Source organism: Falco punctatus (assembly GCF_963210335.1).
Source record: "Falco punctatus genome assembly, chromosome: 3".
Lineage (NCBI taxonomy): Eukaryota > Metazoa > Chordata > Aves > Falconiformes > Falconidae > Falco > Falco punctatus.
This window is the reverse complement of record NC_137582.1, coordinates 43,177,866-43,190,038: the sequence shown is the minus strand read 5'-3', so window position 1 is coordinate 43,190,038 and position 12,173 is coordinate 43,177,866. Positions and strand designations below refer to the sequence as shown.

Sequence of the window (12,173 nt, the reverse complement as noted above, 5' to 3'; positions counted from 1 at the left end):
TGTGCTGGCCAGATGACGGCAACGCTGGACCCAAAGTTCCCCTTGACTTTCCGCGCCATGGCGCGGGACCCCCCGGCGCAGCACGTGCTGCCCGGTGGTGCCCGGCGTGGGGGAGCCCGCCTGGCCCCCGGCCTCACCGGAGGCCCCGGTGCTCCCGGCCTCGAATCCCGGTTCCCAGCGTTCGCCGGCAGCCGGCGGTGCTCTGCCCGTGCCCGTGCCTCGGGCGGCTGCAGCCCCGGAGCGCGCCGCGGGAGCGGGCCGGGGCCGGGCCGCCGTCAGGCCGCTGGGGGCCGGGCCGGGCGCCGGCCCCAGTCCCCGCCTGACCCCGCGGCGGGCGCCGTTCGCCGCCGCCCAGGGGGGCGCTGGTGGGCGCGGGCCGGCGGCGGGGGAGGCGCGGGCGGCAGCGGGGGAGGCCTCACCTGCGCCGGCGGCGGGGGGCGGCGGTCACGCGTGGCCGCCTCGTCCCCCCGGCGCGTGGGGGGAGCCCGCCAGCCCCGGGCCGCGGCGGGCGGAGCGCGGCGGACGCGGCGGGGAGGCAGTGCCCGCTCGGGCGGGCGGGCGGACGGACGGACAGACGGACACCCCCGGCCGGCGGGACGCAGGTACGGGGGGGTCTGGGGGAGTCCGGCTGTCTCGGTGGCCGCCTGCAGCCGGCGGACAGTCGGGCGTTTTAAACAGGGGCCGTCCGGAGCGGCCGGGGGGCGCGGGGCCGTCTCGCCGCTCCGCTGTTGCAGCCCGAAAATGCGTGTGGCGCGGCACCGCTCCGCGCCGTGCCCGGGGGGCGCAGCGGGGCCCCGCGCCTGCTGCGGGGGGGCTGCGGCTGCTCGCGCAGGGCGAAGCCGATCGGCGTGGGCGTGCGGCTGCAGCGGCGGGGAGCTACGTACGGGCTGGGGGCAAAGGGCGGGCAGAGGGATAAACAAACAAACAAACATGGACAAACTTCGGCTCCCCCCCCGCCCCAGCTGGTATAGTTTTAGATACTGTATTTGCAAAGAAGTTGCAAAATCATTCCTGATTTCACATTCTCCTCTTGCGTCTCTTTTTTTCCCCCCACCCTTCTCCAGCGGTGTTATTTGCTCCTGCTAGTACTTTTGCCCTAATGTTTTTATGCGTTACTGTGTGTATGTGCAGTTTCACATATTACGCTTTATTTTGCATGGCTGGCCGGGTGTGGAAGGGTTTGGTTTCTGGGTTGCAGCTACACACGCCACCAAACTCCATTTCAGTTCTACTGCTTAATTCCGTGTAGATGGTGATGGAGGCTAAGCTGGAAGCAGACGTTTAAGAGGTAAGGTATGGCTTAACGCTTGCATTTAGAGTGGTTGGAAGAGCCCTTTTCCAGAGAGCCCTTTCCCGTGCTCCAGGAGGATGGGGAGACCCTGGTTCACTTTGCTTTGTGCTTCACAGAGGAAAAGCAGTTCTCACAGTTCAGGTCTGCAGTGTCTCTTTCTAGTGGTCTCTGTGCCCGAGAGGCAACAGCTGGAATTGCCTTTTCACCCCTTTTAACACCTTCAATACGAGAGAAGGTTGGAGGCAGGGAGAAAATTAAAATATTTTCCCCTCTTGTGCAGATGGAGTTGCAAAGTACCTGTACTTCCTGCCCAGATCTTTTACAGGGAAGGTAAAATTCTGACGCAGACTTGGAGGATTTGTGTTAGGGGGAGAGCTAGTGGAGCTTGAAAAAGTATCCAGCAACATTCACCTGCGTGACTTTGTATTTGCAGGATGGTTTTGGCTCAGTTCTTTCATGAGTATTGGTCAGCACTCCTTGCAGAGACTTAGGTGCTCCCGCAGAGCTGTTTTTTTTGTCTGAATTCTGCCAGCTCTTTCCCTTAGTTTTTGGGAGTGTATGAAGAGCAGGAATACTCACTAGTTGGCAGCAAAAACCAGTTAGTGATCTCTGTATTTCTCTCTAGTTAAAGTGCTACAAGCCTCTTTGTTATGTGCTCAGAGCATTGAAACAGCACTGACGTTTATATTGGACACTCAAAATAGATGCTGACAGCCCTTGCATTTAATTTCTTTCATGCTAATCTGATGAATTCAATTTCTATTGTTACCTTGAAGGAGGATTAAACATTTCCTGAGGGGAAGGAGAGTTATGTGGACTGGTGTATACATGGGATGCATTCAGACTACTGCAAGACTTGTAATTCATTGGTTTTGTTGTTCTGAGGGGATCTTCCTTCTGATAATCAACAACTGATAAAGAGTTGTTGCTTTTTACTGTTGCTGTCTGCATTTTCATTCTCTAAGGACATATTTCTTTCTAAGAAGCCTGACAAAGCTGGATGTTCGCGTCTCATTGAACAGAGGTCTTCAAAGGACCTGCAGGGGACATTAGTTGGGCAGTTCCTAGCCCACTCTGCTTATAAAATAATGTATTGCAGGGAGCTGGTAGTTCAAGTGTTGAGATGTGGGCACTTTAAAATTACTACTCTGTTCATTTTTTTACTTGTTTAAAGTCAATCTGCAAGTAGGTGTATAATTTGACTGTAATGGCATGTGTTTAAAATAGTGATTGCGGCTTTTTAATATGCAGAATTGTTTCAGCCTAGCTAGCTGGTGTAGCTGCAAGCTTCCAAAGCTGACTTGACCCAGCAACAAGATATTTGAATAGGGTATGCTGAGAACCAAAAAAAAAAGTATATTAAATAAAATGCCCCAAGTATTAACAGATAAAAATAGATGCAAAACAACTCTTGTCTCCCCTGGGATCTAGGATTTATGATGGAAATCATCTGTCATCTTATAATGCCATGTGTGTTAATTGCAGTTTCTTGTTAATCATCACTGTGTAAGAGGGTATGTCAAATCTTATTTTCCATCCCATCCATACAGGATAAGCTTCTAATAAGCTGTGATCCTTCAGCCGCATCTACACATCAGCTCTCTCCTGGGTTATCCTGCCTATATCCCAGATCATTTTCCAGATGGTTTCAGTTTTATAATTTGCATACAAATACTAGGGCATTTTGTCCCTGCAGCTACAAGCCATTTTATACACAAATGCCTTGTATTTCTGCATGTAAATTGAGATCAGATTACATATATTTGTAGTTGTAAATGAATATTTATTTTTGGCTGTCTAATTTGTCATTTAGAAAAATGTTATTTTTAAGGAGTGGGCACTTCCCAAAAGTAAAGTCACCATTGGGTGTTTTGTGACTTCATTTTTGGACATTCCTAAGTCATAGAGTTCTTATACTGCTATGAATTTTTTTTTCCCCTGTAGGCCAAGGAACTAGAAACTAGCATAAGTAATCTATGTATTTATATGGACTGAGCTGCAGTAAAGCAATATGTTGTTTTTATTTGAAGTTAGCACTTTGTGTGTTTATATTGAAGGATTCATTTTGTTCTAGTTTAAGTAGTATCCATATGCTAAAATAACCTGCAAAGCAAACACACTTTCCAAAGTAGAACTGAAGGGCTTCAGCGTGCTGTGAGAACATTTTAAAATGTGTTAATCAGGTTCATGCTTGCATTTCTAATTCTCAAACCGAATTTATCCCCACAACTTCTCCAAACCACCTAACACAGTGTCTCTCTCTGACTCTGAAAACGTCTTAAATGTATTGGATCTCTCTCTTTAAGCAGAAAGTTCTTAAGCACCTTATCTAGAGCTGCTGTAGTTGAGCATCAAAGCCCTCCTTTTTTTTTTTTTTTTTTTTTTTTTTTTTATCATCACGGTGATGAAGAAACTAGGACACCTGGCAGGCACACTGTAAACACACATGCTGATAGGATTGGTTGTGTCTCAAAATGCAGTTGTATAGGCTTTCTTTTTAAAACATTGCCAGAAGAGGAGCCAGTGCTCACCTTCTCCTGAGAGCTGGAGGTGGTGGGACTTGTCTAAAGAGTAAACTGTGTTCTAGTAGTTGAAACCTGGCCTCTGGTCCCTGTGCCCAAGGGGTTCAAGCTCACATCTTCCCCCCCCTCCCCTCCCCCCAGCAGCTGTAGCATAGGCTGAAGTAAGTGAGTAGAAGGGTGGGCTTCTCCCCTTGTGCTTTAACCTGGGACACCCAGTAGAAGATGTAGCACGTTGCCGGAGGCTGACACGAGGGGGTATGATAAACTAACTCTGTTCCAGCGCTTTGTGTGTTCCCCTGGGAGGACAGCTGGGATCTAGTGCTTGGTTGCTTCTGCTGAGACTGTTATCAGAGGTAAGAGTTTCCGTGGCATCCTCCATGTTTCAGGAGAGGAGCAACACTTGGTTAGGGGCTCTAGGAGAAAACTGAGCCCAGGAGAAGAATGGGCTCTGAGATCTGGAGTGGGTGTGACAGCTGTCTGTAGTCCTGGTTTAAGAGTTTAATCTCTGAGACTGAAGTGGGGAGAGTGTCCAGTGTTTCCTACCAGAAAGACCCGTTTCCAGTGCAGGATTCTCCATCCTGGGACTCCTCTCTCGTGGTGTATCTGTGCAGCGATCGGTGTGAGCCACCTGGCAGTTTTGTGTTACGCAGTTTTTTACATGTCATTGTAACTGATCTGTACCACAGATTTGGGTGTCTGTGACCTGACCTGTAACTCCATTCCCTCACGCAATTCTGTGCTGAGAGACTTCCTCTCTAGCCTTTAGCAAATGAAGAAGTAAAGTTTTATCTTCATGTGATGTTTTCACTTGGGACTCTCAGACACCCTGCAAGTATCATCTGACTACAAGAGGGAAATTCCTTATCCCTTCATATTTGAAATGCTCTGCTTTGCAACTTCAGTGTTTCTTGGCTTTAGGGCAGGAAAGCACCTGGCTGGGGGGGAGTGTGGATAACTGAGACTGGTGTCTAAATTTATTTCAGAGCTCCTTTATTCAAAAAGATACCACATCTTATTTCTTGGCAGTCTTGTTTGAAACTCCGAGGGCGACTCGCAAGCTGCTAGTGTTAAGTGCCTTGCCAAATACTATTGCAAAATACTGCCATTGCAGAAGTTGCATAACTTGACAGACCGTTACGTTTCTCTTGGAGTAAACCAAAGGGGTACCAGCTTCTGATCCTTTGCCTCTGCTGGGAAGGAAGACCGACACATTTCCGTCTGCTCGTGAGGCACCAGCATGCTGCTTTGCTGCTGCCATCTCTTCTAGTTCTTGTCATCAGTTTTCCTTCAACGGTACTTCTCCATCTCTTGCTCACTGTTGTGAAATAACTGATGAAATAAAAATATTTAAAATGTTTTCACTGTATTGTTAGTTGCAAAAATCATCAGGCCAGGGAAGGCTTTGCCTCTGATTCTGCACCCAATATTGCTAATATAGCAGGTGCATCAGAATGGATTTGCAGCGCCCCATGGAGTTATACCTTATATTTGAGTGTTTATTGAGCAATGTGGAATTGGAGTCACTCCCAAGTATTCATATTTATCAATATAATACAGGGTGCGAAATCTGGTATCTAAATAAATGCAAACTGTCTGCCAATTTTTGAGATCTTGTGACTTTTCTGTTTGCTGTTAAAACAAGGCACTGGCTGGAAAGGCAGTTCTTATTTTTCAGAAACTATCTTGATAGCTATTTCAGGGTTTTGCATCATTAATCTTTGCTCAAATTGATATTTTAATGAGAAATTGCAAGTGTTTGGGGGAATTGTGAGGATTATTGTCCTGTGGTGTTGCGTATACACTTTGTTACAGTGACATTTCTGGATTCAGCTGGGAAGATACGCTGAAGGGGTAAGTGCTGCTTAGGGCCAAACGTCTCAAATCATGAAGTTATTCCAGTCAGAAGGAACATTGAGAGGTGTCAAGTGTGGCCTCCTGCTCGAAACAGGGTTAAGCCTGAGTTCAGACAGGGTTGCTCAGGGCTTTGTCTAGCAGGGTTTTGAAAACCTCCAAAGACTGAGGCTCTGTGGCCCCTCTGGGCAACCTGTCATAGTGGTCAGTTATCCTCATAGTGATTTCTTATGCAATGCAATGCAGCAAAGAGACTGTCTCTGTCTTGGTAACCTTCTCAAAGACATTGGGAGGCTGCTGTTAGGTGCCCCTGAAGCCTTCTCTTCTCAGGGCTGAGCAAATCCAGTTGCCTCCAGCTCATTTAGAGCACGTGTGCTGCAGCCCTCGACCATCTGTCTTCTGGCCTCTTCCATGCCCTGTGTAGTTCCTGCTTAAGTGCAGGATGTATTTTAATTCAAATGTACTCAGTATGCAGGACTCTTGACAGAACTTCTGTGTATTTAGTTTAGGTGTGGACTTTTTTTTTTTTTTTTTTTTTGGCATCTTAGTGTTAGGTATTTATGAGCAGGGATCACTATTAAGCCCTAAATTATATTTTATACTAAGTTTAGTAAATAAGTAAGGACTGAGCATTCAGAAAATGAATGCTTTTACATAAACACTGGGGAATTTCCAGTTTATGATATGTGGTTTGCTTCAATGTTAGGAAGAATATGGAAGAGAGACAGGAGGTAATTAAAGAAAAAATAACTTTTGTCCTCCCTTTGGATGGGATTTAACCATACCTTGCAAAAGCAAGATGCATTAAGTCTGTGAGTTTGGAATGCTCCCAAAAACTACAAAACAGAGAAAATTTAGAACAGTTCAGAAAAAAACCCTACCTGGCAAAGTACCCAGGCTGTCAAATGCCTGGAGACAAGTGCATGAAAGAACTAGGAGACTTCTGCTTCCTTGCTGCAATGGTAATGGTGCATCTTGATGCACAGAATGGTACAGGGGGGAAAAAAGAGGCAAAAAAAATATATGCTATGTTTTCATAAAAGGCAAGTAAAAAGAGCATGTAGCATTAAAGAGTACATACCAATATTTTATGAGAGGTAAGAAGTGAAACAGAAGGGGGTTGTCAAGAGCCATAGTAGATGTTGATAGCCTAGAATGCAATTTGCCTCCTGATTTTTTTTTTTTCAAATACTAGGCCTTCCTATTTCATTTAAGTAATGAATCCAGTGGTGTTGGTCTAATCTGCTAGTACTCATGGTAAATTTCTTGTAAATAAATAATGTAGCTTGATCAATTGCTCTGGTTTTTCAGACTAGCATGGAAATAGTTAAACAGCATTTGAATTTCTCCCTCCCAAATTAGCCCTTGGTAAAAGAGTATCTGTTGTCTTTGGAATTGTTGGGTCTAACAACTCTTTCCTGCCATCCTCCTGTTTTCAGAGCCCTGATTGAAAACTTATGGGGTTTCTCTGTCAGGGGACCCCAAAACTGTCCCTTGGTGATGTCCCTTGAAAATCATTGTGATATTTGCAGCAGTGCCAAAAACCAGAGCAGTTACATTGCTGTGGTGAGAGAGTGTGGCCATGTGCTCCAGAAGTTTCAGCTGTCTTGGTGTAAAGTTTTTGTATCAATTACAAACTCTGCTGTTTCCAGTGGGGTTTTGCATCTTGTGTATGCATCTTGTGTATGGGTCCACACACATTATATGTAACTCTAAAGGCATATGCCAGATAGATTGGTTTAATTTCACTTTTCTTCAGATTTTTTTGGAGGTTGGCTGCCTCTTTGGTGCTCTTTTCATCTTAACTAATAACGTTATGTGGTGGATGAATAGGATTCTTTATAGAATTATCTAAAACCAGGCACTGATTTATTTGAAAACAAAGGGTTTCTTTAGAGCTGACTTTAAGCTGGCATTGCCATGAATCCTAGAATTATTCTACATTTAAATGAGGGAACAGTGATGCACTTGTACTTGGGCTTTGAACAGCCCAGAACTGTTGACCAGAGACTCGGAGACCGCTGAGCAAATCTGTTTAGGTTCATTTGCCAAAGTTTCCAAGCCTGCTTTTCTCTCCTTACACAGACAATGAAAGCAAAGCTAAAAAGATGCTATAAGTTGCACTGACCAATTTGTTTGGAGGTACGCAAGTTGTTCTACAGCGTGTGATCAAAAAATATGTAAAAACCCGACTGCTCTGTAGTAGTCTGAACACATACTTTTTCTCTTGTTTTGGTTTGGGCCCTGTGGGATGTACTACATAGCAGCTAAACAATACCTCACTTGTTTATAAAAAAACTTGGTAAGAAGGAGTGAGAAAGAAGAAAATATTTACAGTAGTTTTCTACCCAATTAAAATCAGAAGGCAGACTGAAAAAGAAAGAGTTTATATACTGTCCAAGCCAATTAAAAGTAAGTTTTCCTGCTTGGATGTTAATTTACACATCCAAGGCATGTAAATTTAAACTCAAAGCTTGACTTAACCTCACCAATTCAGAGGAGTTTCGAATTTATGATTAATTTGGGTTTGGTCACAGCATCTGGGTGTTAAAGCATGTTTTATGTGAATTGACAGAGGCTACTAGAAATTTGTAACTGCCTTAGAATGTTGTACTTGTGGAGTACTTCACCAGAATATGTAAATAATGCCTGCCTTGCAAACAACTCTGCTGGCTAGGATCCTCAGTTAAGATATTCTTATGTTTGATGCCCTCAGCCATTTTCCCCCTTGTTTAATTATCTGGGAATAAAACCAGAATTCAGTAGCTTCTCTCCTGTATTAAAAGGTATCTAGAATTTCTGTGCAAACATTTTAGTTGTATTTGTTGATATTAGTTGAGGTTGTTCGTGTTTTTTTTCCCATGTTTCATGTGTATGTGTTTATAAAGAATTAAAACGGAAGTAGAAGGAGGAATCCCATAACACTTACAGGGTTTTACTCAGAAATGAAACAGTAAACTTGTCAACATGTGCAAAACTCAGTTTGCTGTTTTACATAGGAGTATCACTTGAAGTGACCTGAAATAAATGTTGTCATCAACCACCCAGTCAAAGCCCAGATAATTATTCAGGGAACCAAGCTGGATGTGTGATGTGCACAGAGTAAGAAACAAAACAGTCCTTGACAAGGAGTCTGAAGGTGCCAAATATTTCAGAAGCTGCACAGCAAGGGCCTCATAGGGAACAGAGGATGGCCTTGCAGCTCAGAATCTAAACAGGCATACACACACAGACATACACATTTTAACTCTTCTTTAGGAAAAGAAAGTTGCATCAGTGAAAGAAAAGTATGTTGACAAGAAATGAGGAACTGGTAGCGAGAAACCGGATTGTTCTTTGTCTTGGTTACTACTCTTATGACTCAGTAACTGTAAAGGATTGATGGCTTGGGTGCTTGGCCTTTGGTTTTGGTTCTTCTGTTTTAATTTGTGAGTCAGAAAGTCCCAAGACAGAGGTCCTCATTTAAAGAGAAGAAAGAAAGAAACTTTGGAAACAGATTATTAGCAGTGTTATTTTAAAGCAAATACAGTTGTTCAATGAAAACATTGTGATGGTTTGTTACAGTGTATTTACATACCTACCAGAGGCGCCCGTATGTCACATCAGGTATCAGTTAAAATGGTCAATATGCTGTCTTGAAACAGTCAGTGCCTGGTGCCTAGATATTTAGCACTGTCACTCCCATCATGCTTGTTGCTGCAAAGTACTTAGATCTGTCTAACAGCTGAGGCAAGCGGTGCTGGTCTGCTGCAGCTGACCTGTCCTGCTTTGCTCTCTGCCATATGGATGCCACTGTTGGTCCCTGGATCCCTCCGGTTTGGCTTAGGGTGCGTCTGTATTTGAAGTACAGCCTTCACCACACTTTGGTTCGATTTGCCTGGTGATCTTGGAGAACATGAGGTGGATTCCTTTCTGATGAATGAAGTCAGAATGGGAGATGTTCTGCTGGAGTGTGTTTAACACCTACCGACCACAAACAGGTATCCTGCCCACAGGACCAGGCTAGAGTTGCCTTCAAGCAAAACATACAAATCCTGCCACGCCGACATGGGTAGTGTGGATGCTACATCCTCAACACCAACTGTTTTCCTCTCTGTGGGTTGCTTTTCTTGCACTGTGTTACTTGCTAAGGTACACGTGGGAACAAAAACCACAGCAAGGACAGATGCAAGCACCCAGAGCCTGCCTTTTCTCTTGACTTCGGGTACAACTGTGTAAGTAGTTGCTCATGGAAGTCTTAACACATCGCTGAAATAACTCTCCCTGGAAATGGCAGTCTCATTTTTCATCTTTCTTTTCCTCAATTTCCTGCCTGTCACTTGGCTTCCCTCAGTGCTTCTTCTCTCTGTGCTATCAAACCACTTTTCCTTCCCCTCACTTCTTGTTCGCCACCGTCTCTTTCCTAGAACATTGCTCCCAGCCATAAGGTCTCAGTCTCAGGAGGTCACTTACTGTCTTTGCCCCAAGGGTGCAATCTTTTATGAAGAAATGTTTGCCTTGGCTGTTTTTAAAGCTCCTTCCTGATGGAATCTCTTCCAGGGCTTCACTACCCTTCCATTACTTTCTTAATGTTCTTGTCTTCCCTCCTCCAGTGTTTAACCTGACCCTGTCCTGTGCTCATGTTAAGCTCATTAGGACTTGTCCTATCCATAGCGGACTGAGGAGACAATTCCCTTGTCTTTGTAGTAGTCTTCCAATATAACAGCTGTCCCTTCAGTGCTTCCCTCCACCCCCATACTAACAACTAGCTTGTCCATCCCACCTCCCCATAAGTCCCCTTTTGTAGACTACTTCGCATTCTCATTCCTGTTCCCTAGACCCTCGTTGGTGAGTCCACATCTTTCCTAGGTGTTCAGACATGACCAGAGTGAAGTAGAAGGATTTTTTTGAGTTCAGCAGATAATGCTCAGGCTTTGCACTCCTATATCTCATAGCAATCTCTGTCTTTCTTACAACGGTATGATGTCTCGTGACCTGCTGTAGCCCGCTGCCTTGTTTCCCATTCTGTATTTCTGTATTTGATGTTTCCTGCCTGTGGCAAGTACCATGTACATAACCTGCTACATTTCGCTCCGTCCTTCCAGATCACTACTCTGTCCTGACGATGATATATTTAACCTTTGTTTCACACATCCTGAACTAGTATTTATTCTTCTTGCATCTGTAGCTGATTGTTAAAATATCTCAAGGCAGTTTCAACGCACTACTAAAGGAAAGATGTGACATCTGTAGTTTCTCTCCTACCTGACTGGAAGCCCTGTCAAAGGAAGTTAGCAATGTGATTTAGTGAATCTCTTTTGGCTACTACTTAAGATTATCTTCCAAATGCTACTAATTAATTTGTTCTGGATTGTTTTCCCCAGGAATTTGAAGTTAAACTGACTCATTTGGTCTCTAATATTCTTACCTGGGTTTTGTTGCTTTGTTTTGCTTACTTGTTCTGTTTTCCCTATTGTGCCTGCATACACACACTCTCATTCACATTCTCTCTCTCTCTCTCTCTCTCTCTCTCTCTCCCCTTCCTCCTGAAATATTACCTGTTATTGCTATTATTTATGCTAGTCACTGCTTGTGTTTGACCCTTTTGGTGAAGACTGATGTCCTAAACATGGTAGCCTTCTGGATGTCATCTCTCATTAGTTTTTCTGTGTTGACTAGGGCAGCAACGGTTTTCTTGCTCTTTAGTTATAAACATATTGATAATAGTGATTTTGTTTGTTGCTAGCCAGTTTTATTTGCATTATAATTCTATCATAACCATGCTGATTCTCAAACCTATGTACTTATGTAGATGTTATAGTTACTGCTAGCAATTTGACTGTGTTTTCATAGTCTGTGTCTGTCTTGACAAATAAATCTTGTGCTACAACTTCTGCTGGTTATTTTTACAGGGCACAACCACACATTAACCTGTTGTATTGTTTCTTGGAGGAACTGCCGCTGCTTTCTTGTCTCTCCTCTTAGTAGTATCTCTTGTGAGGTCTCCTTTCTACCTGGGTGTGTTCACGTTTGTTATATTTATGAGCTCCTTCTCCTCGCATTTCATGAGGTTTAATCAATTTGTCTTCTGAACTAGTTGCTCTCCATTTGTCTAGAAACAAACCTAATGAATCTGCTGCCTTCTATATTTTCTTAAATATTTAATTAAAAAATTGCTAATTTTGAAATAAAAGAAGTGTGAGTCTAAACAACAATAAAATTTCATGTTAATTCATGGGCCTTTGCTCTGTATACCATGTGGCTATCAAGATACCATGTGTTGTTAAGATTCCTATTTCAGGCTTTTCTATTTTATTTCCAAGTTGCTAGCTGTTTGAGATGTAGTTTTGAGATACCAAGCAAATAACCTTGGTGCTGCTAGATATTTTTAATGGCTTTGTTGTTTAAACTGATTAGCCCTGTTAGGGCAACTGTCTTGTTCTTGCAACTCCTCAGGCTCTGCCAACTGCCTACCACACGTTGTCATTTCGTATAGTGCCAGTGGATCTACCATACTGGGAAATACCAAT

At 44.1% G+C, this 12,173-nt stretch overlaps 1 protein-coding gene across 1 annotated transcript in view; it reads left to right on the top strand.

The window, feature by feature from the left end:
* Positions 1-357: 357 nt before the first annotated feature.
* LOC308060988 (serine/threonine-protein kinase Sgk3) overlaps positions 358-12,173 on the top strand; it is a 61,433-nt gene continuing 49,617 nt past the window's right edge. The window contains exon 1 of the mRNA XM_080380387.1: positions 358-602. The gene's annotated coding sequence lies outside the window, so the exon portion shown is untranslated. The remainder of the gene's footprint in view (positions 603-12,173) is intronic.